At 40.3% G+C, this 21566-nt stretch overlaps 1 long non-coding RNA gene and 1 pseudogene across 9 annotated transcripts in view; one reads left to right on the top strand and one right to left on the bottom strand.

The window, feature by feature from the left end:
* LOC148001081 (uncharacterized) overlaps positions 1-21566 on the top strand; it is a 138803-nt gene that overhangs the window by 2040 nt on the left and 115197 nt on the right. For all 9 annotated transcript variants that reach the window (XR_015638391.1, XR_015638394.1, XR_015638386.1 and 6 more), the window contains exon 2: positions 4868-5025. This is a non-coding gene — a long non-coding RNA (uncharacterized LOC148001081). The remainder of the gene's footprint in view (positions 1-4867; positions 5026-21566) is intronic.
* Positions 2277-3834, bottom strand: Pkm-ps18 (pyruvate kinase M1/2, pseudogene 18; annotated as a pseudogene).

Below are 21566 nucleotides of genomic sequence, written 5' to 3'. Positions count from 1 at the left end.
CTAAGGAAAATAGGTATAGAAGAGAGTAAAGACTCCCAACTTAAAGAGTCAGTAAATATCTTCAACAAAATTATAGAAGAAAACATCTGCCCATAAACATACAAGAAGCCTACAGAACTCCAAATAGATTGGACCAGAAAAGAAATTCCTCTTGTCATATAATGGTGCACAAATGAACAAAATAAAGAATATTAAAAAAACGGTAAGGGAAATGTGTCAAGTAACATATAAAGTCAGACCTATCAGAATTAAACCAGATTTCTCACTAGAGACTATGAAAGGCATAATGTCCTGGGCAGATGTCATACAAACCCTAAGAGAACACAAATGCCAGCCCAGGTTACTATATCCAGCAAAACTTTCAATTAACATAGATGGAGAAATCAAGATATTCCATGACAAACCAAATTTACACATCTTTCCACAAATCCAGTCCTACAAAAGAGATGGAAAACTCCAATACAAGAAGGGAAACTACATCCTAGAAAAGGCAAATAAGTAATCTGATTTCAACTAACCCCCCAAAAAAGATAGCCACACAAAAATATTTCTACCTCTAACAACAAAAATAACAGGAAACAACAATCATTAGTCTCTAATGTCTCTCAACTCAATGGATTCAATTCCCCCCCAAAAAGACATAGTGTGACAGACAGGAAACATAAAAAGGACCCAGAATTTTGCTGCATACAGGAAACAGACTTCAATGACAAAGACACTACTTCAGAGTAAAAGGTTGGGAAAATTTTTTCCAAGCAAATGGCCCCAAGAAACAAGCTGGAGTAGCCATTTTGATATTGAATGAAATCAACTTTCAACCAAAAGTTATCAAAAAAGGATAAGGAAGGAAACTTCATATTCATCAAAGGAAAAATCGACCAAGATGAGCTCTCAATTCTGAATATCTATGCTCCAAATGCAAGGGCAGCCACATTCATAAAAGAAACTTTACAAAAACTCAAAGCACACATTGCACCACTCACAGTAATAGTAGGAGACTTCAACACCCTACTTTCATCAATTAACAGATCATGGAACAGAAACTAAACAGAGACATGGTGAAACTAATAGAAGTTATGAACCAAATGAACGTAACAGACATCTAAAGAACACTTCATCCTAAAACAAAAGAATATATCTTCTTCTCAGCACCTCATGGTACCCTCTCCAAAATTGACCAAAAAAACAAGACAAAAAAGGGGATAACATTTGAAATGTAACTAAAAATATCCAATAAACGTGTTATTACATAAAAACTAAATAAACAAATCTACAAACGTAAAAGGAAAATTTAATTTCTAGGATTGATGCATCAATGATGTGCTAAATGATACTGTGAGTTAAAGTTGCTAAAAGAAAAATTATCAATTGTGCTCTTGTATTCATTCTAATACTTTTTGTCTAATATTCTTTTATGATGTGATACTAATCAGAAGAGCAAAGCTCTGAGGTTTCTAAATCATATTGCATTCACCACTGTAGTCCCATTCTCTGTCTGCATTTAGAAATGTTCCGTCAGTGGGCACATCTGTGTTATCTGTGAAATCATGGTCCATCTTTTTCAAGACATGTTTAGCAGTGGAACATTATGCTTATTTTCTTAGATAAAAGAAACTTTTCCTCACATTAATATTTAAAAGTTTTTGGTTCTGATACTCTTGGAGTCCTTACAGTTATGAACAATGTGCCACAACAATGTTAAATATTGAATATATGTAAAAAATATATTTTGTGAAAATAGAATGGTTGTCATTGAAGGAGAGTGGGAAATTCTCCTGGCCACAGGATTAATGCAAGGAAGATTAATCATAGAAAAAAATCTAACACTACTATTTCATGATGTCATTCTTTGGATATCAAAGGTCCTTTAAAAGTAAATGTTCCAAAGGCCTACAGTCCCAGTCATTGCATGATTAGGACGTGGCTGAACATTTTGAAATGGAAAGGAAAGGAAGTTAGTCCACTTATAATGAGCCTTTGATGGAGACAACTGAAGCCTGGCACCTCTTCTTCTAGCTCTCTCATTTCTCCCTGGATATCATTAGAGAAACACTTTCTGAACACCAGCTTTCACCATGATATCACTAGAGGTCCAGAAGCAGATACCAAGCAATCATGGAATAAAAAAATTTTTTTTCAGCTGCTGTTTATTGATCTTGAGGTGGGCACTATAGCAACAGGCCTGGAGACACTGCAGAAAACAAGCGTTGCTGGCCTAATGGACAGGACAGAGGTGGGGAAAGGACAGGGGCTAGAAGAGGAGCTCCAGAGGATCATCAAGGTACAGGTACTACACGCATGGTGTTGGTGAAGCCAGAGGCAGGGCGTCACCGGGTCAGCACAATGACCACATCTCCCTTCTTGAAGAAGCCTCGGGCCTTGTCAACATTCGTGGCCAAGTTTACACGAAAGTCAACATCCTCAGCCCAGGCATCCTGTACGGCATCCTTACACAGCACAGGGAAGATGCCACTGTACAGATGAACCTGGCGAGCCCTCTGGGGATTGCATGTCACGGCAATGATAGGAGCCCTTGGGCAGTACCGGGCTACTTGGTGAGCACTCCTGCCAGACTTGGTGAGCACAATAATAGCCCCACTGCAGCACTTGAAATAGGCCCCCACGGTACCCACGGCGGCAGCTTCTGTGGGGTCGCGGTAATGGGCGCCAGGAAGTGGAGTTCCTCGAATAACTGCAAGTGGTACATGGCAGCTTCTGCCTCTCGGGCAATCAGGTGCTGCATGCGAACAGCCTCCAGAGGGTAGTCCCCTTTGGCTGTTTCTCCAGACAGCATGATGCAGTCTGCTCCATCTAGGATTACATGGGCCACATCACTGCCTTCAGGATGGGTGGGGCATGGCTTCTTGATCATGCTCTCCAGCATCTGTGTGGTGCAGATGACCGGCTTCCCAGCTCGGTTGCATCGTCCGATCATCATCTTCTGAGCCAGGAAGACCTTCTCTGCAGGAATCTCAATGCCCAGGTCACCACGAGCCACCATGATCCCATCGCTGGCTTCCAAATTCTCATCAAACCTGCAGACACCTTCATGGTTCTTAATTTTACTGATGATCTTGATGTTCTGGCCCTCTCTCCCAGGACCTTCCTAACCTCATGCAAGTCAGCTACCTTGCAGATGAAAGATACAAACACCATGTCCACATCCTGCTCCACCCCAAACTTCAGATTCTGGATGCCCTTTTCTGACATGCCCTTCTTGCTGCCCAAGGAGCCACTATTCTCCACCTCTGTCACCAGATAGTCAGCACCTTTCTCCTTCACCTGCAGAGAGATGAGCCCATCATCCAAGTAGATCTTGCTGCCCACCTCTACCACCTTGCAGATGTTCTTATAGTCCAGCCACAGGATGTTCTCGCCACACTTCTCCATGTAGGCGTTGTCTAGGGTGATCTTCGGAGTGGCTCCCTTCTTCACCTCTGCAGTGCCACTGTCCTTGATGAGTCCAGTTCGGATCTCAGGTTCCTTTGTGTCCGGAGCCACCGCAACGGGACGGTAGAGAATGGGATCAGATGCAAAGCTTTCTGTGGCTGCACGGATATTCTTGATGGTCTCTGCATGGTACTCATGGGTTCCATGAGAGAAATTCAGTCGAGCCACATCCACATTCATCCCAGACTTAATCATCTCCTTCAGCATCTCCGCATATCGAGAAGCAGGGCCAATGGTACAAATGATGCCAGTGTTGCGGGACGTGATGGGTGCGGAGTCAATGTCCAGGCAGCACATGTGTTCCAGGAAGGTGTCAGCCATGGCTGCATGGAGCTGCTGGGTCTGAGTGAAAGCAGTCCCCGCTTCCCTGTATGGCTTCTGCATGGTTCCTGAGGTCCTCAGGCATACTTCGGATCCTGTTGTGATATCTAAAGCGGACGTCTGTCGAGTCAGGATGCGTCACTGCTGTGCCGAAATAAAATTTCTAATGCCACGAGCCAACTTAAACCTCTTTCCTCCTTACAAACTGATTTATATCTAACATTTGTTGTAATAATAGAAAGTTTGCAATGTATCAAGTGTACTTACTCTTTCTTAATGAATACTTGGGTTATGTTTATCTCTATACTGTGAAAATAATTTAATTACTTCTTTCAGTTAATTTGTATATGAATCTAAAAGTAATGCCTGGATGAAAGTTCTACTTTAATTGAATAGATGAGGACTATTGGGTTTTAAGGGACATCCCTTTGGATAGTTGGACCAGATGGTATCAGGAAGAAGTGGGTAGAACAACCCTTACATGCTTGTGGCTTGCTCAAAATGAACATAAGTGTAGCCAGGACATTTTGTTTTGTTGTTTTGTTTGATATTTCTTTATACAGAAAAATTTCAACATGTTTTTGCTACGCACTTCCATTCAATTTCCTGTACATCTCCTTGGTCTCCTGCCACACCTGATCCTGTCCCCCCTTTTATTCCTCTCCACCTCCTCTCTTCTTTCCAAGTCCCTCCCAGCCTCTACTACTTCAAGAAAAACCTTCTCTGATGTGGATTGGACAAAGTGTTCAGAAACGAATATAGCTGCCTATCATTGGGAACCAATTGATTTCTCACCCAATGGTTTTCTTCTCCTGTTTCCCTATATGACTATCCAAATGTTACTTATTAAAACTGCATTTCACAATACTTAAATATCTAATCAATTATAAATTGTGAAAAACATATAAAATATGTTTAGCTCAATTTTTCTCAATGAATAATCAAGAAAAAAAGTTAAAAGTAGCCCCACCTACATCCTGATATAATTATGTGGTAATAACTACATATAACTGTGAGTCTGTTCACAGTCTGCTGAATTTACAACACTGTGCTTCTCTGTCAGTCATTATTTACAGACTGGTTTCATTGTCCACAGAGCTCACAAAAACGGAGTGGATGTGACCAGTATTTGGAGCAGCTCCCAAGAAATGAGTGGCACCTGAACCAAGCTTGACCTCTTATCTACACAAATCACAAAGATCCGACATTACACTTCAAATTTATGTTCAAGGTTTGAAGATAGATGGAAATAAGGTAACTTGCATTGGAAATACTATATTTAGATGATTCCTCAATAGCTCTCCACAGTATGGACTTTTGTGTGTGTGCTTGCACATGTCTGTGCACGTGGAGACCTGAGTACCACCTCATCAGGCAATGTCTACTCTGATTTTTGAACCAGGTCTCCCATTGATATAATTTAGCAAAATGGGTAGGGTGTCTATATAACCCTCTGAATTACCTGTTTCTCTCTACCCAGTACTACAGTTATAAATATAAGCCACTATACTTGATTTTGTGTATGGGTTCAAGGGATGCAATGTAGGGCAGTGGACTAGCACTTATAAGGTAAGCACAGTACCTCCTGAGCTGTCTCTGTCAAAAGGTATGACCTGTTTTATAAACAACAATGTCCTAAACAGTATTAGCACACAATACATAGACCCATCTCAATATTTTAATAACAATAGTTTTTATTGGATAGTTTATGTATTTACATTTCAAATGTTATTCTTTTTCTCAGTACCACTCCTACAACTTGCCTCCTCCTGCTTCTATGTGGGTGCTTCTAATCCCACTTAAACACACTGGCATTCCCCTACACTAGGGCATCGGTCCTTCATAGGACCAAGGACCTCTCCTCCTATGGATGGAGGAAATGCCATCCTCTGTTACATATGCAGGTGGAGCCGTGGGTTGCCCCACGTGTACTCTTTGGTTGGTGGTTTAGTCCCTGGGAGGTCAGGGGTGTCTGGTGGTTGATATTGTTTTTCTTGCTATGAGGTTGCAAACCCCTTCAGCTCCTTCAGTCCTTTTTATAACTCATCCATTGTGGTCCTCATTCTCAGTCTGATGGTTAGATGAAAGAATCTTAATCTGTATCAGTAACGCTCTGCCACAGCCTCTCAGGAGGCATCTATATCAGGCTCCTGTCAGAAAGCACTTCTGGGCATCAGCAATAGTGACTGGGTTTGGTGGGTGCATATGGGATGGTTCTCCAGGTGGAGCAGTCCCTACATGTCCTTTCCTTCAAGCTCTGTTCCACACTTTGTCCCTGTATTTTCTCCCATGAGTATTTTGTCACCCTTCTAAGAAGGACTGAGGCATGCACATTTTTGTCTTCCTTCTTCTAGAGCTTCATATTGTCTGTGAATTGTATCTTGGGTATTCCAAGTATTTAAGCTAATAGCCACTTATCATTGAGTTCATACCATGTGTGTTCTTTTGAGACTGGGTTACCTCACTGAGGATGATATTTTCTAGTTCCATACATTTGCCTAAAAATATCATGAAGTTGTTGTTTTTGAGAGCTGAATAATACTCCATTGTGTAGATGCACCACATTTTCTGTATCTGTTCTTCCATTGAAGGACATCTGGGTTCTTTCCAGATTTTGGCTATTATGAATAAGGCTACAACATATGTAGTGGAGCATGTGTCCTTGCTAAATGTTGAAGCATCTTTGGGTATATGTCCAGGAACTGTCAGACCTATTGCCAGAGTAGTTGTATCAGCTTGCAATCCCACCAACAATGGAGGAGTGTTCCTCTTTCCACACATCCTCACCAGCATCTACTGTCACCTGAGTTTTGATCTTAGTCATTATGACTGGTATGAGATGGAATCTCACGCTTGTTTCGATTTGCATTATCCTGATGACTAATGGTATTGAACATTTCTTTAGCCCTCTGTCAAATGTAGGATTGGTAAAGATCTTCTCCAAATCTTTTGGTTACCATTTTGTCTTATTGACAGTGTCTTTTGTCCTTTAGAGGCTTTGCTATTTTATGGGGTCCCATTTGTTGATTGTTACTCTTAGAGAATAAACCATTGGTGTTCTTTTCAGGAAAATTTTCCCTGTGCTTATGTGTTCCAGGCTCTTTCCCACTTTCTTTTCTATTATTTTCAATGTATCTGGTTTTATGTGGAGGTCCTTGATTCACTTGGACTAGAGCTTTGTACAGAGTGATAAGAATGGATCTATTTCCATTCTTCTACATGCTGACTGTCAATTGAACCAACACCATGTTTTGAAAAATTTGTCTATTTTTCACTGGATGGTTTTAGTTTCTTTGTCAAAGATCAAGTGACCATATATATGTGGGTTAATTTATAGGTCTTCAATTATATTATATCTCAATTCTGAACATCTATGCTCCAAATGCAAAGGCAGCCACACTCATAAAAGAAACTTTACTAAAGCTCATAGCACACATTGTGCCACCCACAGTAATAGTGCGAGACTTCAACATCCTGTTCTCCTCAATGGACAGATCAAGAAAACAGAAAATAGAGACACAGTGAAACTAACAGAAATTATGAACCAAATGAATTTAACATATATCTATAGAACATTTCATCCTAAAACAAAAGAATATACCTTCTTCTCAGCAACTCATGATCCCTTCTCCCAAATTGATCACATAATTGGTAATAAAACAGTCCTCCACAGATATGAGAAGATTGAAATAATCCCATAATTCCTATCAGATAACCACAGATTAAGACTGGTCTCCAACAAAAACAACAGGAAGCCCACATATAAATGGAAGGTGAACAACTTAGTATTCAATAATAACTTGATCAGGGAAGAAATAAAGAAAGGAATTAAAGACTTCTTAGAATTTAATGAAAACGAGGGCACAACATTCCCAAACTTATGGGACACAATGAAAGCAGTGCTGAAAGGAAAACTCATAGCACTGAATGACTCCAAAAAGCAACCAGAGAGAGCATGCCCTAGCAGCGTGACAGCACACCTAAAAGCTCTGAAACAAAAGGAAGTAAGTACACCCAAGAGGAGTAGAAAGCAGTAAATAATCAAACTCAGGGTTAAAATCAACCAAGTAGAAACAAAAAGAACTATACAAAGAATCAACAAAACTAGGAGCTGGTTCATTGAGAAAATCAGCAAGAGAGATAAGCCCTTAGCCAGACAAGCCAGAGGGCATAGAGAGAGTATCCAAATTAACAAAATCAGAAATGAAAGTGGAGACCTATCTACAAAAACTGTAGAAATTAAAAACAATTATCAGATCCTACCTCAAAACCCTATACTCAATAAAACTGGAACATTTGGACCAAATGAATGATTTTCAAGACAGTTAGCAAGTACCAAAATTAAACCAGCATAAGATAAACCATCTAAACAGACACATAGCCCCTAAAAGAATGGGACCCCCATTGGAAGAATTAAAGAAAGAACTGAAAGAGCTGAAGGGGCTTGCAACCCCATAAGAACAACAATGCCAACAAACCAGAGCTTCCAGGGACTAAACCACTACCCAAAGACTATACATGGACTGACCCTGGGCTCCAACTGCATATGCAGCAGGGAATAGCCTTGTTGGGGCACCAGTGGAAGGGGAAGTCCTTCGTCCTGCCAAAGTTGGACCCCCAGTGTAGGGAATTGTTCGGGGAGGATGGTAAACAGGGGTGGATAAGGAGGGGAACACACTTAAAGAAGGAGGAGGAGGGGTTAGAGGGCTGATGGACAGGAAACCAGGAAAGGGAATAACATTTGAAATGTAAATAAGAAATATCCAATTTAATAAAAATGGAAAACATAAAAGTTTCCCAAATAAAAAAATCCCAAATTGTTTTATGGAAGAATTCTCTCAGACCTTTGAAGAAGATGTAATACCAATACTTCTCAAAAATATTTCATAAAATAGAAACCAAAGGAACAGTACCTAATATATACTATGAAGCCGCAGTTACACTAATACCTAAACCACATAATGACCCAACAAAGAAAGAGAACTTCAAACCAATTTCCCTCATGAATATTAAAGCAAAAATACTCAATAAAGATTTTTCAAACCGAATCCAAGAAAACATCAGAATGATCATTGATCATGATCAAGTAGGCTTCATGGCAGGAATGTAGGGAAGGTTCAATATACAAAAATCCCTCAATGTAATCCACTATATAAACAAACTCAAAGAAAAAAAAACATATGATCATCTTATTAGATGCTGAAAAATCCTTTGACAAAACACAACACCAATTTTTGGGTGCTAAAAGAATTGGAGAGAATAGGAATTCAAGTTCCATACCTAAATATAGTAAAAGCAATGTACAGCAGCCAATAGCCAACATCAAACTAAATGAAGAGAAAATTGAAGCAATCCCACTAAAATCAGGGACAAGACAGGGCAGACCATCTCCACCTATCTATTCCATATAATACAATTAGAGCAATTAGCCAACAAAAGGAGATCAAAGGGATACAAATTGGAAAGGAAGAAATCAAGATATCACTATATTCAGACAATATGCGGCTCCTGTTTCCTGACCTGCTTGAGTTCCAGTCCTGACTTCCTTTGGTGAACAGCAATGTGGAAATGTAAGCTGAATAAACCCTTTCCTCTCCAACTTGCTTCTTGGTTGTGATGTTTGTGCAGGAATAGAAACCCTAAGACAATATGATATATATAAGTTACCCAAAAAATCCACAAGAGGACTCCTACAGCTTATTAAAAAAGCCTCAGCAAAGTAACTGGATATAAAACTCAAACAAATCAGTAGCTTTCCTCTTCTCAATGGATAAATGGGCTGAGAAAGAAATTAGGGAAAGGACACCCTTTACAATAGTCACAAATTGTATGAAATATCTTAATGTGACTCTAACCAAGCAAGTGAAAGATCTGTATAACAGATCAAGGCTCTGAAGAAAGAAATTGAAGAAGTCCTGTGAAGGTGGAAATATCTCTCATGCTCATTGATTGGCAGGATTAATGTAGTAAAAATGGCCATCTTGCCGAAAGTGATCTGCAGATTGAATGCAATCCCCCACCAAAATTCCAACTCAAGTTTTCATGGAGTTAGAAAGTGCAATTTGCAAATTCATTTGGAATAACAAACAAAAAATCCCAACATATCAAAAACTATTCCCTGGCAATAAAAGACCTTCTGAGGGAATTACCATGTTTTACCTCAAGCTATACTAGAGAGCAATAGTGATAAAACAACATGATATTGGTATTGAGACAGAGAGGTAGACTTAAGGAACAAAATCGAAGACACAGAAATGAACTCACATACCTACAGTCACTTGACCTTTAACAAAGGTGCCAAAACCATCCAGTGCAAAAATGACATCATTTTCAATACGTGGTCCTTGTTCACCTGGCAGTCAGCATGTAGAAGAATGCAAATCATCCATTTGCACCACTTGGTATAAAGCTCAAGTCCAAGAGGATCATGGACCTCCACATAAAACCAGATACAATGAAACTAATAAAACAGAAAGTGGGAAAAAGCCTGGAACATATGAGCAGAATGGAAAATTTCCTGAACAGAACAGCAATGGGTTATGCTCTAAGATCAACAATAGACGAATGGGACTTCATAAATTCACAAAACTTCTGTAAGTCACAGGACACTGTCAATAGGACAAAATGGCAACCAACAGATTAGAAAAAGATCTTTACCTACTCTACATCTGGTATAGGGCTAATATCTAATATATACAAGTAAATCAAGAAGGTAGACTACAGAGAACCAAATAACCCTATTAAAAAATAAGGTTCAGAGCTAAACAAAGAATTATCAACTGAGAAATATTGAATGGCCAAGAAGCACCTAAAGAAATGTTCAACATCTCTAGTCATCAGGAAAATGCAAATCAAAACAACCCTGAGATTCACCTCACACCAGTCAGAATGCCTAAATCAAAAATTCACGTGACAGCAGATGCTGGTTTGGATGTAGAAAAGGGGAACACTCCCCCATTGCTGGTGGGATTACAAGTTGGTAAAACTCTCTGGAAATCAGTCTGGCTGGCGGTACCTCAGTAAATTGGAAATATCTCTAGCCGAGGATCCAGCTATACAGCTCCTAGGCATATACCTAAAATATGCTAAAACATGTAACAAGGACACATGCTCCACTATGTTCATAGCAGCCTTATTTATAGTAGCCAGAAGCTAGAAAGAACCCAGATGTCCTTCAACAGAGGAATGGATGCAAAAAATGTGGTATATTTATATAATGGAGTACTATTCATCTATTAAAAATGATTTCATGAAACTCGCATGCAAATGGTTGGAACTTGAAAATATCATCCTGAGTGAGGTAACCCAGTCACAAAAGAACACACATGGTATGTACTCACTGACAAGTGGACATTAGCCTAAATGAAGCTCAGAATACCCAAGATACAACTCACAAACTATAGTAAACTCAACCAGGCAGCAGTTAAAATGAGGCCCCCAACACATGTATAACCGAGGACTCTAGGATCTGGTTTCAGTCAGAGGATGTACCTAACCCTCAAGAGACTGGAGGCCCCACGAAGTTTAGAGGTCTGGTTGAGTTGAGGATGGGGACATCCTCATGGAGGGAGTGGAGAGGAGGTACGGCAGGTGGAACAATTGGAGATAGACTGGGAGGTGAATAAAATCTGGAGTGTAAAAGTAAATAAAAAAGTTTTGAAAATGAAGAAAGAATATGACACCAAAATATGGAAAGTACAGTACTACTCAGTAAGGGGAAGGGAATAATCTCTAGGTAGTAAAGGACAAAGCGATCTGTGAGGGAGAGAGAAGGGAGAGGGAAGGGGGGCAATTCAGGTATGGGAGGAGATGAGTGTCAAGAATTTGAAAATAGGTATGTAGCTGTATGGGAGGGAAAACTGGGGGTAACGAGTAGAAAGTCCCAGATGCCAGAGACCCAAGAGGTTCTGAGGACTTTAGCCAAAATACCAGACAAAGGGGAGAGAGAACCTGTAGAGACCAGTGGATAGGTATGGCCCCCAGTTCAGGGATTGGGCCACCCACTTACATCAAAAAATATGAATCCAAAATTCCTCCTGTCAAAATGAAATGCAGACACAAAGAGTGAAGCAGAAACCGAAAGGAAGGCAATCCAGACTGCCCCACCTTAGGTCCATCCCATCTACAGACACCAAACACAAACACTCTTGCTAATGCCAAGAAGTGCGTACTGACAGGAGCCCGGTATAGCTAATCCCCTTAGAGGCTCTGCCAGAGCCTGATCAATAAAGATGCAGATGTACACAGCCAAACATTGGACTGAGTTTGGGGACCCCGAAGGGAAAGTTAGGGCAAGGAGTGAAGGCTCTTAGAACGTCATAGGAAGAACAGTATCAACCAACCAGACCCTCCAATGCTCTCAGAGACTAAACTGCCAACCGGAGAGTACACAGGGGATAACCATGGCTCAAGCTGGATATGTAGCAGAGGATGCCCTTACCTGGTATCAGTGATAGGAGAGCTCCTTGGTCCTAAGGAGGCTTGATGACCTAGGGCAGGGGAATGCTAGATCGCTGAGGAAGGAGTGGGTGGACAGGTTGGGGGGCACTCTCATAGAGGCAGGGGGGAAAGAGGAAGAGCTAGGGGTTTTGTGGAGGGGAACTGGAAAGGGGATAACATTTGAAGTGTAAATAAAATAACCAATCAAAAAAGCCCTTCACAGCCCTTATTATCTGAAATTTCTCATCAGTATAAAACATGGGAAGGCCATTTTTTTTTGAAACTCCAAAGAATACTGCAATTTTGTACAAATTCCCCTCTCGTGAAATTTCTATTTTCCATGTCTCTCTAAATAAACATTGCTCGAATTTAAACAGCTTTTGCAATCCTACTGTTAGTCACAATTAAGGCTTAATTAAGTCTCTTTCGCTCCAAGAGCAACTATTGCAAGGCTTCCCTTAAGCATTGGAACTTATTTTTATTCTGAGATATTATGAACATTTCTTTAATACTATTATGAAAACATGTATGAAGTAGCAGTTAAATATTTACAAGATGTCAGTGACAATGATGTGAAATTTTACATGAAGAAATAATCATGAGCTAGCAGCATAATGAACATTCTGCTTTGGGAAGGCCAAAACATTGAAATCATACCAAGTAGAATTTGAATTTTTCCCCCGAGTATAACTTACTGCATAACCTTAAGCCTTGACTTCCTTGCACATAATCTGAACGTTTACAGTGAAAGAATAAGAAATACTTTTTCTTTTATAAACAATAGATTTTTTTTCATGAAAATTTTCCTGATTATTGTTTCCCCTCCCTAAGGGAACTTCTCCAAGCTCTTCCCTACCTCCATTCTCATCCAAGTCCACTCTCCTTTCTACCTCCCAGCCCCTTCTCATTGGAACACACATAAGCATCTAAGGAATAATGATCAGATAAAATATAATAATATAAAAATATGATAATAAATAAAAACAAATAAATTGGAACAGGACAATACAAACAAACAGAAGGAAAGGAAGAGTGTCCTAGAAAAGGCACAGGGAACAGAAATATATGCAGGGACCTGTTCATTCCCACATTCAGAAATATCACTTAAAACAGAAATTGGAAGCCATTATATGGACAGTGTAAAAGGTGAAAATAAAGAAACTTTATAAACAACAACAACAGAAACAACAAAAAGTTATGACATGCCATTATGAGACAAGAAACCTCCAAAATGCCTTTGAGGGCCTTTTCTGCTTTCCATCTCCTGCTTGGCGTTCACCCTACTCTTAAGAGTAGCTTGTTTCCCTGGTGAGACTCCCTGGAAAGAAACCAAGCTTTGACTTGCACCTGTTTTATGAACTGGAGATCGATTGCTTCCAGGTTTGGGGTGGGGACGCATGTTCATTTCCTCTTGCAGCTCTAGCGCCCGATCTGGTGCCCGTTGCTTCAGCCTCTGTGACTTCATACTTGTCCTCATCCCACTATGTTTCTGAGGCCTTGTTTTCTTCCGGCCGGCTCTTACACTCTTTCTAGCATCCACTCTGCCCAGTTTCCCAAGCTCTGAGTAGAGAGACAAGATGGAGATAGCCCATTTAGGATAGTGTGTTCCAAGGGCCCTGGATAATGTCTTGCTTCAGGTCTTTCTATTTGTTCCCACCTACTGCAGAAGGAAGCTTTTCTGCTGATGACTGAGAAAGGCCCCAGGGTATGAGTACAGCAGTATGTCATTAATAATCTTCTTTTGGGGGGAGGGCAGAGTTCATTTAGCAGGACAGTAGTATTTGTCAATCTCACAGCCAATTTCTTATATTTCTAGTCAATCACCTCTTTACTTAAAACTTTATGAAACTTCACTGAATTACTTAGTTTACTTCTCCTCAGTGCCTTTATCTATTCACTCCATTTCTCTAATAAAAAGGACTTTTGTCTTATTTCTTTCCTTACACATATAAATTGGGCAAGTTTTCCAACCTCTACTAATTAATGAATTTTCCTTAAATACTGAATACTTTCTCATGTTTGTATACTGTGTTTCTCTTCTGTAACTCCTTACCATCTTTAGCAGTGTATTCCCTTTGGATTTCTGATCTGCTTCCGCTAGTCTAAATTATTTTACTTAACCTACTGCTTTTATTCTTTGATATAATCAGTTTTTCTGGTTATGACGTGAGATACTTTTTCCCGAGTCAATTGTTATTATTCCCATTGGATATTTTATTTATTTACATTTCAAATGTTATCCCCTTTCCAAGTTTCCTCTCCAGAAACCCCCTATTCCATCCTCCTACCTCCCCCAGCTTCAATGAGGGAGATCCCCAAACCACCCACCCACTCTCACCTCCTTGCCCTGACATTCTTCTACACAGGGACATTGAGTCTTCACAGGACCAAGGGTCTCTTCTCCCTCTGAGGTCCCAGGAGGCCATCCTCTGCTACATATGCAGCTGGAGCCATGGCTCTCTCCATGCATACTCTTTGTTTGGTGGTTTAGCCATGGGAACTCTGGGGTATCTGGTTGGCTGATATTATTCTTCCTATGGGTATGCAAACCCCTTCATCTCCTTTCAGTCCTTTTCTAAATCCTTCATTGGGGACCCAGTGCTTAGTTCAATGGTTGGTTGGAAGCATCTGCCTCTGTGTTTGTCAGGATCTGGCAGAACTTCTCAGAAGACAGTGATATCAGGCTCCTGTCAGCCAGCACTTCTTGGCACCCACAATAGTATCTAGGTTTGTCAACTGTATGTGGGATGGATACGAGGGGTGTCGGGGAGTCTCTGGATGTTCTTTCCTTCAGTCCCTGCTTCATATTTTGTCACTGATCAGTATATTTTCCCCTTTCTACGAAGGACTGAGCATTCACACTTTGGTCTTCCTTCTTCTTGAGCTTCAAATGTTCTATAAATTGTATCTCAAACTTTAGGCTAATATCCACATATCATTGAGTGTATTCCATGTGTGTTCTTTTGTGACAGGGTTTCCTCACTCAGGATGATATTTTCTAGTTCCATCCATTTGCCTATGAATTTCATGAAGTCATTGTTTTTGATAGCTGAGTAGTACTCCATTGTGTAGATGTACCACATTTTCTGTATCCATTCCTCTGTGGAAGGGCATCTGGGTTCTTTCCAGCTTCTGGCTATTATAAACAAGGTGGCTATGAACATAGTAGAGCATGTGTCCTTATATTTCTTTCTTTATTTTCTTTTTACATTTTTATTTAATCATTGTTTTACCCTTCAGATTTTATCCCCCTCCAAATCCACCCTCCAATTGTTCCATATCCCATACCTCCCACATTCCCTAACCCCCACCCCACCAAAACTCCCCACTCCCTGGAGCCTTCAGTATCTTAAAGGTTAGGTGCACCTTCTCTGACTGAAGCCAGAGCCAGCAGTCCTGTGTGTATATATACTGGAGGGTTCATATAAACTGATGTGTGCTCCCTGGTTGGTGGTCCAGTGTCTGAGAGATCTCTGGAGTCCAGGTTAATTGAGACTGCTGGTCTTCCTATAGGGTTGACCTCCTCCTAAGCTTCTTCCAGCTTTTTCCTAATTCAGCCACAGGCGTCGGCAACTTCGGTCCATTGATTGGGTGTAAATATCTGCATCTGACTCTTTCAGCATTCATTGGGTGTAAATATCTGCATCTGACGCTTTCAGCTGCTTGTTGGGTCTTTTGGAGGGCAGTTGTGATAGTGTTAGTGGTACTCAGTAATAGTGTCAGGCCTTGGGGCCTCCTCCTGAGCTGGATCCCAATATGGACTTGTTCCTGGACATCCTTTTCCTTAGGCTCTTCTCCACTTTTGTCCCTGAAGTTCTTTCAGACAGGAGCAATTCTGGTCAGAGTTTTTGACTGTGGGATGGCCACCCCATTCCTCACTTGATGCCCTGTCTTTCTCCTGGTGGTGGATTCAGTAAGTTCCCTCTCCCCACTGTAGGCCATTTCATCTAATATCCCTCCCTTTGAGTCCTGAGATTCTCTCACCTCCCAGGTCTGTGTTATATTTTCAATGGTTCCCCCACCTCCTACCTACTGAGGTTGCCTGTTTCCATTCTTTCTGCTGGCCCCTGGGCTTCAGTTCTTTTCCCATCACTCAATACCAGATCAAGTTCCCCTCTCCCCCTACCACCATCTCCTTTCCCTATCAAATCCCTCCCTCCTGCCCCCTTTGTGTTTGTTTTCTTCTTCCTCCCAAGTGGGGCTGAGGTGTCCTTACTTTGGTCATTCAGCTTGTTAACCTTTTTGAGTTTTGTAGACTATATCTTGTGTATTCTGTAATTTTTTTGTATTTTGTATTTATATTTTAATATGAAGTTATTAATGAGACCATACCATGCATTTCCTTTGGAGTCTGAATTATTTCACTTAGGATGATATTTTCTAGTTCCATCCATTTGCCTGCAAAACTCAGGATGTCTTTGTTCTTAATAGCTGAGTAGTATTCCATTGTGTAAATGAACCACATTTTCTGTGTCTATTCTTCTGTTGTGGAACATCTGGGTTCTTTCCAGACTCTAGCTACCACAAACAAGGCTACTATTGACATAGTGGAACACGTGTCCCAGATGCATTATGGGGCATCATTTTGGTATATGCCCAAGATTGGTAGAGCTGGATCTTCAGGTTTATCTATTTTCAATTTCCTGAGGAATCTCCAGATTGATTTCCAGAGTGGTTTTGCCAGTTTCCAATCCCACCAGCAATGGAGGAGTATTCTTCTTTTTCCATATTCTTGCCAAAATGTGTTCTCACCTGAGTTTTTGATCTTAGTCATTCTGATTGGTGTGAGGCAGAATCTCAGGGTCACTTTGATTTGCATTTCCCTGATCACTAAGGACTTTGAACATTTCTTTAAGTGTTCCTCAGCCATGAGATTCCTCAATTCCACATCTTTCCTTCAAACCTTCCAGTATACTCATACTTGGTGGTAGTTTGTATATACCCGGCCCAGGGAGTGGCACTATTTGGAGGTGTGGTCATGTTGGAGCGGGTGTGGCATTGTTGGAGTAGGTGCGCCACTGTGGGCATGGGCTTTAATACCCTACTCTTACCTATCTGGAATTGAGTCTTCACGGTAGCCTTCAGATGCAGATGTAGAACTGTCAGCTCTGCCTGCACCATGCCTTCTTGAATGTTGCCATGTACCTGTCTTGATGATAATGGACTGAACCTCTAAACCTGTAAGCCAGCCCCAAATAAATGTTTTTCTTATAAGAGTTGTCTTGGTCACAGTGTCTCTTCACAGCAGTAAAACAATAACTAAGACAGTTGGTACCAGGATCGGGGTATTGCTGTGATAGGTCTGACAATGCTTTTGTTTGGAAGAATGTAGATTTTGGGACTTTGGATTTGGAAAGCAGTTGAATGCTTTAAGTGAGGCTTAAGGAGCTATCCTAGTAGGAATATAAAATACTTCATTACTGGGGGTGATTAGAACTGTTCAAACTTGGCCCAACACAGTTCAGTGAAGAAGAATTTCAGTATGTGTTTAGAGACTGAATTTTTATTATTTGGGTGGAAAAGGTGTTTTTTACCCTTTTCCTAAGAGTCTGCCTGAGGCTAAGGTAAAGAGAGTTAGATTAATTGCTTTGTTTCTAAAAGGAAGTCTCAAAACACCCTGGTGTAAATTCTGTTGTGTGGTTACTAAAGTTCACTCTTATGAAGAGCATTTTAATGAAAAGGAGCAAGTTGAAAAAGGAAAAATACAAAATATATGGTTCATGTATTAAAGGGACACCAAGAAGTGAAATGGAGCTGAATTCTGTGGCCCAGGAGTGATTGGGTCATGCAAAGGAGTAGAGGCTTGGCACCATAAAGACTGTCTATGAGAGGCTATTGATGAAGCCTTGTTGGAGTAGGTGTGCCACTATGGGCATCAACTTTAAGGCTCTACTCTTAGCTATCTGGAATAGAGTCTTCACTAGCAGCCTCCAGATGCAGATGTGGTCCTTGTAAGAATTGCCTTGGTAATTCCTAAATATAACCTACTCAGTATGTAGTGTACTTTGTATGTATGTTTTTTCAGGAATAACAACTGGTATTATATAACCAATTGTGCTCTTCCCTAGGGAAAACTATTTCTTTTGAGCTCAGCCTTTCTTTACTTGCCCTTAGTTCTTCCTGAATGGATGAATCTTTTGCATGCTTTTTTGTTCCTTTTTTATCCTTTTCAGTTCTATGTTGAGGCAGACACAATAGTGAGATATTATGGTATATATATATATGGGCATTCCTAGAAGGCACACTCTCTTAGTAAACACCACGATCCTCTGTCTCTTACTATGTTTCTGCCTCCTATTCAACGCTAATACCAAAACTTGGGTTCCAGAGTTGTACTGTTCATTATTTTATTCAGCCTGGACTCCTCAACTCTGAATTTTGATTGATCATGCATTTAGGTAATGTTCTCTGTTTGTTGTAGAATTTATTATTTGTCATAGTTAGGGTTTTATTGCTATGAAGGGACACTATGACCATGGCATCTTTTATAAGGGAAACATTTCATTGAGGCTGGTTTAAAGTTTCAGAGTTTTAATCCAGTAAAATAATAGCAAGAAGCATGACATCATGCAGATAAACTTGGTATTGGAGCAAGAACTGAGAGTTCTACAATTTGATTAGAAGGCAGCAGAAGACAACTTCATATAGGAGACTTCATATAGGCTTGGCCTATCTGAGACTTCAAACTGGCCTCCACAGTAACATATTTCCTCCAACAAGGCTACACCTGCTCTAACAAGGCATAACACTCCCACTCCTTATGAGCCAAACATTCAAATACATGAGTGCATAGAAGCCATACTTTCTCAAACCACCAGAGTATTCTTAATGAGGGGCATGTTGGCTAATCTTTGTTGCTAAGTTGACTATATCTGAAACAAGTAAAACCCAAGCAGTTTCACAGACATGTAAAGGATTTTCTCCATTGGATCACTTGAAGGGACAAGATCCAACCTGAATTTTGATCACTTGAATTTTGAAATTTCACCATAAATCTGAGCCACACCTCCAAGTGGTAACCTACAGAAAAGAACATGGGCCAAAAAAATTATTTTTCTCCCATTTACCATCACTCTCAGTGGCAAAGTTCATCTATCCATGCTGCTGAAACATTCCTATACAAAGAGTAGAACTCATTTCTTCTTCAGGGTTCCAACATAGGGTGACATCCAGATGAGACATGTAGCTTTGTGTTCTTTCTCACCAGAGACAGCCATTGCTGTACTAGTTAGATCACAGCCTGTAAGTCTGTAATATAATATATACAAATTCCAGATTGACTGAGATACAAATGCAGACAAAAGACAGACTACCTTGGCAGTAATATGCTGAACCTTTATAAACTGGCTGGAAACCAAATACTACATATATACATATATACATATATAATATATATATGAATATATATATATATTCATGTTGTCAATTCTGTTTCTTCAGAGAACACTGAATAAAGAGAAATTTCCTTCATAAAGAGTGAAGACAAGAAGTGTAGACATTGTGTAAATGAATCTGTTGATGGATATCTGGGTTCTTTCCAGCTTCTGGCTATTACAAATAAGGCTGATATGAAGATAGTGGAACATATGTCCCTGTGGTATGGTGGGGCATATTTTGGGTATATGCCCAAGAGAGGTATAGCTGGGTCTTCAGGTGGATCTATTTTCAATTTTCTGAGGAAATTCCCAATTGATTTCCAAAGTAGTTGTACCAGTTTGCAATCCCACCAACAATGGCGGAGTGTTCCTTTTTCTCCACATCGTTGCCAGCATGTACTGTCACCTGAGGTTTTGATCTTAACCATTCTAATTGGTATAAGGTGGAATCTCAGGGTCATTTTGATTTGATTTTTCCGGATGACTAAGGGCTTGGAACATTTCTTTAAGTGCTTCTAGGCCACTTGAGACTCCTCCATTGTGAATTCTCTGTTTAGCTCTATATCCCATCTTTTGATTGAACTATTTGGTTTCTTGGAGTTTGGCTTCCTGAGTTATTTATTTTTTTGAATATTAGCCCTCTATCGAATGTGAGGTTAGTGAAGTTTTTTTCCCCAATCGGTAGGTTGCCAATTTGTCCCATTGACTATATAATTTGCTTTTCGAAGTGTTTTTAGTTTCATGAGGTTCCAGTTATCAATTCTTGATCTTAGAGCCTGGGTCATTGGAATTCTGTTTAGGAAATTTCCCCCTGTGCCAATAAGTTTGAGGCTCTTTCTCACTTTTTTTTTTATAATTTTTTTTATTAACTTGAGTATTTCTTATATACATTTCGAGTGTTATTCCCTTCCCGGTTTCCTTATTTTGTGCGTTTGGTGTTTTGACTATTATGTGATGGGAGGTGTTTCTTTTCTGGTCCAATCTATTTGGAGTTCTGTAGGCTTCTTGTATGCCTATGGGTATCTCTTTTTTTAGGTAAGGGAAGTTTTCTTCTATGATTTTGTTGAAGATATTTACTGGTCCTTTGAACTGGGAGTCTTCACTCTCTTCTATACCTATTATCCTTAGGCTTGATCTTCTCATTGAGTCCTGGATTTCCTGTATGTTTTGGACCAGTAGCTGTTTCCGCTTTACATTATCTTTGACAGTTGAGTCAATGATTTCTATGGAATCTTCTGCTCCTGAGATTCTCTCTTCCATCTCTTGTATTCTGTTGGTGAAGCTCGTATCTACAGCTCCTTGTCTCTTCTTTTGGTTTTCTATATCCAGGGTTGTTTCCATGTGTTCTTTCTTGATTGCTTCTATTTCCATTTTTAATTCCTTCAACTGTTTGATTGTGTTTTCCTGGAATTCTTTCAGGGATTTTTGTGACTCCTTTCTATGGGCTTCTACTTGTTTATTTATGATTTCCTGGAATTCTTTTAGGGATTTTTGCGATTCCTCTCTGTAGGCTTCTACTTCTTCTCTAAGGGAGTTCTTCATGTCTTTCTTGAAGTCCTCCAGCATCATGATCAAATATGATTTTGAAACTAGATCTTGCTTTTCTGGTGTGTTTGGATATTCCGTGTTTGCTTTGGTGGGGGAATTGGGCTCCGATGATGCCATGTAGTCTTAGTTTCTGTTGCTTGGGTTCCTGCGCTTGCCTCTCGCCATCAGATTATCTCTAGTGTTACTTTGTTCTGCTATTTCTGACAGTGGCTAGACTGTCCTATAAGCCTGTGTGTCAGGAGTGCTGTAGACCTGTTTTCCTGTTTTCTTTCAGCCAGTTATGGGGACAGAGTGTTCTGCTTTCGGGCGTGTAGTTTTTCCTATCTACAGGCCTTCAGCTGTTCCTGTGGGCCTGTGTCTGGTGTTCACCAGGCAGGTCACTTGCAGCAGAAAAGTTTATCTTACCTGTGATCCCGAGGCTCCAGTTTGCTC

This window comes from Rattus norvegicus, chromosome 15, assembly GCF_021556685.1.
Source record: "Rattus norvegicus strain SHRSP/BbbUtx chromosome 15, alternate assembly SHRSP_T2T, whole genome shotgun sequence".
Lineage (NCBI taxonomy): Eukaryota > Metazoa > Chordata > Mammalia > Rodentia > Muridae > Rattus > Rattus norvegicus.
This window is presented reverse-complemented; position numbering and strand designations above follow the sequence as displayed.